At 40.9% G+C, this 6,401-nt stretch overlaps 1 pseudogene; it reads right to left on the bottom strand.

Annotated features, from left to right (window-relative positions):
* Positions 1-1,141: 1,141 nt before the first annotated feature.
* LOC139748402 (cytochrome b-like) lies at positions 1,142-5,801 on the bottom strand (annotated as a pseudogene).
* Positions 5,802-6,401: the final 600 nt, after the last annotated feature.

Genomic DNA, 6,401 nt, shown 5'->3' on the forward strand with positions numbered 1-6,401 from the left:
GATATTTATTTATTTCATTTATTCATTTGACTTTGTCGCTCTCTCCTGCGTTAGCGAGGTAGTGCAAGGATACGGATGAAAGAATGGCCCAACCCACCCACATACACATGTATATACATATACGTCCACACACGCAAATATACATACCTATACATCTCAACGTATACATATATATACACACACAGACATATACATATATACACATGTACATAATTCATACTGTCTGCCTTTATTCATTCCCATTGTCACCCCGCCACACAATATAACAACCCCCTCCCCCCCTCATGTGCACGAGGTAGCACTAGGAAAAGACAACAAAGGCCACATTCGTTCACACTCAGTCTCTAGGTGTTATGTATAATGCACCAAAACCACAGCTCCCCTTCCACATCCAGGCTCCACAGAACTTTCCATGGTTTACCCCAAACGCTTCACATGCCCTGGTTCAATCCATTGACAGCACATCAAACCCAGTATACTACTTTGTTCCCATTCACTCTATTTCTTCCATGCCTTTCTCCCTCCTGCATGTTCAGGCCCCAATCATTCAAAATCTTTTTCACACCATCTTTCCACCTCCAATTTGGTCTACCACTTCTCCTTGTTCCCTCCACCTCTGACCCATATATCCTCTTGGTCAATCTTTCCTCACAGATTCTCTCCATGTGACCAAACCATTTCAAAACACCGTCTTCTGCTCTCTCAACCACAATCTTTTTATTACCTCACATCTCTCTTACCCTTTCATTACTTGCTCGATCAGACCAACTCACACCACATATTGTCCTCAAACATCTCATTTCCAGCACATCCACCCTCCTCCGCACAACTCTATCTACAGCCCATGCCTCGAAACCATATAACATTGTTGGATAACATTGTTGGAACCACTATTCCTTCAAACACACCCATTTTTGCTTTCTGAGGTAATGTTCTCAACTTCCACACATTCTTCAACACTCCCACACCTTTTGCCCCCTCCCCAACCCTATGATTCACTTCTGCTTCCTTGGTTCGATCCACTGCCAAATCCACTTCCAGATAGCTAAAACACTTCACTTCCTCCAGTTTTTCTCCATTCAAACTTACCTCCCAATTGACTTGTCCCTCAGCCCTACTGTACGTAATAACCCTGCTCTTATTCACATTTACTCTCAGCTTTCTTCTTTCACACACTTTACCAAACTCAGTCACTAGCTTCTGCAGTTTCTCACCCAAGTCATCCACCAACGCTGTATCATCAGCGAACAACAACTGACTCACTTCCCAAGCTCTCTGATGCACAACAGACTGCATACTTGCCCCTCTTTCCAAAACTCTTCCATTAACCTCCCTAACAACCCCATCCATAAACAAATTAAACAACCATGGAGACATCACGCACACCTGCCGCAAACCAACATTAACTGAGAACCAATCACTTTCCTCTCTTCCTACACGTACACATGCCTTACATCCTCGATAAAAACTTTTCACTGCATCTAACAACTTGCCTCCCACACCATATATTCTTAATACCTTCCACAGAGCGTCTCTATCAACTCTCTCATATGCCTTTTCCAGAACCATAAATGCTACATACAAATCCATTTGCTTTTCTAAATATGTCTTACATACAATCTTCAAAGCAAACACCTGATCCATACATCCTCTACCACTTCTGAAACCACTGTGCTCTTCCCCAATCTGATGCTCTGTACATGCCTTCACCCTCTCAATCAATACCCTCCCATATAATTTCCCAGGAATACTCAACAGACTTATACATCTGTAATTTGAGCACTCACTTTTATCCCCTTTACCTTTGTACAATCTCACTATGCAAGCATTAGTAATATAAATAATATTTCAGTTAATTGATAGGCACACAAAACAGAGACTTTTGGATGTTAATGTGCTGAGAGGTGCAACTGGAGGGATGTCTGATCATTATCTTGTGGAGGCGAAGGTGAAGATTTGTAGGGGTTTTCAGAAAAGAAGACAGAATGTTGGGAAGAAGAGAGTGGTGAAAGTAAGTGAACTTGGGAAGGAGACTTGTGTGTGGAAGTACCAGGAGAGACTGAGTACAGAATGGAAAAAGGTGAGAACAAAGGAGGTAAGGGGAGTGGGGGAGGAATGGAATGTATTTAGGGAAGCAGTGATGGCTTGCTCAAAAGATGCTTGTGGCATGAGAAGCGTGGGAGGTGGGTTGATTAGAAAGCGTAGTGAGTGCTGGGATGAAGAAGTAAGATTATTAGTGAAACAGAAGAGAGAGGCATTTGGACAATTTTTGCAGGGAAAAAATGCATATGAGTGGGAGATGTATAAAAGAGGCAGGAGGTCAAGAGAAAGGTGCAAGAGGTGAAAAAGGGGGCAAATGAGAGTTGGGGTGAGAGAGTATCATTAAATTTTAGGGACAATAAAAAGATGTTTTGGAAGGAGGTAAATAAAGTGTGTAAGACATGGGAGCAAATGAGAACTTCAGTGAAGGGGGCTAATGGGGAGGTGATAACAAGTAGTGGTGATGTGAGGAGATGAAGTGAGTATTTTGAAGGTTTGTTGAATGTGTTTGATGATAGAGTGGCAGATATAGGGTGTTATGGTCGAGGTGGTGTGCAAAGTGAGAGGGTTAGGGAAAATGATTTGGTAAACAGAGAAGAGGTGTTAAAAGCTTTACGGATGATGAAAGCTGGCCAGGCAGCAGATTTGGATGGTATTGCAGTGGAATTTATTAAAAAAGGGATTGACTGTATTGTTAAGGTTATTTAATGTATGTATGATTCATGGTGAGGTGCCTGAGGATTGGCAGAATGCTTGCATAGTGCTATTGTACAAAGGCAAAGGGGATAAGAGTGAGTGCTCAAATTACAGAGGTATAAGTTTGTTGAGTATTGCTGGGAAATTATGTGGGAGGGTATTGATTGAGAGGGTGAAGGCATGTACAGAGCATCAGATTAGGGAAGAGCAGTGTGGTTTCAGAAGTGCTACAGGATGTGTGGATCAGGTGTTTGCTTTGAAGAATGTATGTGAGAAATACTTAGAAAAGCAAATGGATTTGTATGTAGCATTTATGGATCTGGAGAAGGCATATGATAAGAGTTGATAGAGATGCTCTGTGGAAGGTATTAAGAATATATGGAGTGGGGGGCAAGTTGTTAGAAGCACTGAAAAGTTTTTATCGAGGATGTAAGGCATATGTACGTGTAGGAAGAGAGGAAAGTGATTGGTTCTCAGTGAATGTAGGTTTGCGGCAGGGGTGTGTGATGTCTCCATGGTTGTTTAATTTGTTTATGGATGGGGTTGTTAGGGAGGTGAATGCAAGAGTTTTGGAAAGAGGGGCAAGTATGCCGTCTGTTGTGGATGTGAGAGCTTGGGAAGTGAGTCAGTTGTTGTTCGCTGATGATACAGCGCTGGTGGCAGATTCATGTGTGAAACTGCAGAAGCTGGTGACTGAGTTTGGTAAAGTGTGTGAAAGAAGAAAGTTAAGAGTAAATGTGAATAAGAGCAAGGTTAATAGGTACAGTATGGTTGAGGGCCAAGCCAATTGGGAGGTAAGTTTGAATGGAGAAAAACTGGAGGAAGAAAAGTGTTTTAGATATCTGGGAGTGGATCTGGCAGTGGATGGAACCATGGAAGCGGAAGTGAATCATAGGGTGGGGGAGGGGGCGAAAATTCTGGGAGCATTGAAGAATGTTTGGAAGTCGAGAACATTATCTCTGAAAGTAAAAATGGGTATGTTTGAAGGAATAGTGGTTCCAACAATGTTGTATGGTTGCAAGGCGTGGGCTATAGATAGAGTTGTGCACAGGAGGGTGGATGTGCTGGAAATGAGATGTTTGAGGACAATATGTGGTGTGAGGTGGTTTGATCGAGTAAGTAATGTAAGGGTAAGAGAGATGTGTGGAAATAAAAAGAATAAAAAGAGTGTGGTTGAGAGAGCAGAAGAGGGTGTTTTGAAATGGTTTGGTCACATGGAGAGAATGAGTGAGGAAAGATTGACCAAGAGGATATATGTGTCAGAGGTGGAGGGAACAAGGAGAAGTGGGAGACCAAATTGGAGGTGGAAAGATGGAGTGAAAAAGATTTTGAGTGATCGGGGCCTGAACATACAGGAGGGTGAAAGGCGTGCAAGGAATAGAGTGAATTGGAACAATGTGGTATACCGGGGTCGACGTGCTGTCAATGGATTGAACCAGGGCATGTGAAGCGTCTGGGGTAAACCATGGAAAGTTCTGTGGGGCCTGAATGTGGAAAGGGAGCTGTGGTTTTGGTGCATTATTACATGACAGCTAGAGACTGAGTGTGAACGAATGGGGCCTTTGTTGTCTTTTCCTAGCGCTACCTCGCACACATGAGGGGGGAGGGGGTTGTTATTCCATGTGTGGCGAGGTGGAGATGGGAATGAATAAAGGCAGACAGTATGAATTATGTACATGTGTATATATGTATATGTCTGTGTGTGTATATATATGTGTACATTGAGATGTATAGGTATGTATATTTGCGTGTGTGGACGTGTATGTATATACATGTGTATGTGGGTTGGTTGGGCCATTCTTTCGTCTGTTACCTTGCGCTACCTCGCTAACGCGGGAGACAGCGACAAAGGAAAATAAAAAAATATATATCAGTAAAGGGCAATTGATGAGAACATTATCTCTTTTTAAGTATTTTCAAGATGCTGGTTTTTCTTAAACTAATTAATCAATCTAGGAGAGAGTCTCATAGATATATGGTAATTGAATTAAGCACAAAATAGGAAAAATATAGAATGGTTCAAATTTGTCCACTTAGAATATTAGGATCTTCCTCAGGTCGTGCCCCAATATAAATTTATTTAAGTAGGACTAAAATTGATACTAAGGATCAAAATAGATATTTTCTTAATGGGTAAAATGCTAGTTTTTGGAATTTTGAACAGTGTGTTTTAGGAAAAATTACAATAATAGGAACTAGTAAAACCAAAGCGATGACTCTCCCGCTTTGTCAGGCATAGATCGTAAAATGGCTTAGGCAAATAGGAAATGTCATTCAGGGTGAATGTGGGCTGGTGTGGATATTGGATATGCTGGAATAAAATTTTCTGGATCGCCTAGAAGATAGGGGTGTAATAGGGTAATTATTACTAAAAGTGTTAATAAAACACCCAATCCAACTAAGTCTTTGAAAGAAAAATAAGGATGAAATGGAGCTTCTTGTTGACTTGAGATGCCTAGCAGGTTTCCTGATCATCTTTGATGTAAGAAAACAATGTGAATACCAGACAGAGCTATAAGTTTGAATGGTGATACGAATTGAAGGGTAAAAAATCGTGTTATAGTGGCATTTCTTACAGAGAATCCTCCTCAAATCCATTGCCATAAATAAATCATTGCCAATGTTGGGAATTGCAGAAAATACATTTGTAATTACGGTAGCTCCTCAAAAAGTCATTTGACCTCAAGGAAGGACATATCCTAAGAAAGCTGTTGCTATTGTTGCAAATAGAATAAACACTCTGATTATTCATACTTCGACGAACAAGAAAGATCGATAATAAATACCTCGGCCAGTATGTATATAATTACAAATTTAGGAAAAGGATGCTCTGTTAGCATGTTTTGTATGATGTAGACATCCATAGTTTATGTCATAACAAATGTGAGCTACATTAGAAAAAGCTAAGTTGATATCTGCTGTGTAGTGTATAGCTAAAAGGATTCCTGTAAGAATTTGAACAGATAGACATAATCCTAAAAGAGAGAAGTTTCAAAATGTTGAAAGTTTCTTGGAATAGGTATATCTACTATGGCTCCATTTATAATTTTAAACAAAGGATGCATTTTTTGGTTCGATGTTGTCATTTATTTTGGTAGACATAAGGCTCCTAGGATTACTGATGTAACTTCAACTACTACAGTAAGTGTAAAAAGTGAATATAGAATTAGGGCAATAGTTATGGAAAGTTTTGTGGGGCCTGGGAGCTGTGGTTTTGGTGCATTACACATGACAGTTAGAGACTGAGTGTGAACAAATGTGGCTTTTGTTGTCTTTTCCTAGCGCTACCTCGCGCACAGGTAGGGGGAGGGGGTTGTTATATCATGTGTGGCAGGGTGGCAACAGGAATGAACAAAGGCAGCAAGTATGAATTATGTACATGTGTATATATGTGTATGTGGTAGATTCGGATGAGAAACTGCAGAAGCTGGTGACTGAGTTTGGTAAAGTGTGTGAAAGAAGAAAGTTAAGAGTAAATGTGAATAAGAGCAAGGTTATTAGGTACAGTAGGGTTGAGGGTCAAGTCAATTGGGAGGTGAGTTTGAATGGAGAAAAACTGGAGGAAGGGAAGTGTTTTAGATATCTGGGAGTGGATCTGGCAGCGGATGGAAACATGGAAGCGGAAGTGGATCATAGGGTGGGGGAGGGGGCGAAAATTCTGGGAG

This window comes from Panulirus ornatus, unplaced genomic scaffold (assembly GCF_036320965.1).
Source record: "Panulirus ornatus isolate Po-2019 unplaced genomic scaffold, ASM3632096v1 CTG_1259_pilon, whole genome shotgun sequence".
In the NCBI taxonomy this organism is placed as follows: domain Eukaryota; kingdom Metazoa; phylum Arthropoda; class Malacostraca; order Decapoda; family Palinuridae; genus Panulirus; species Panulirus ornatus.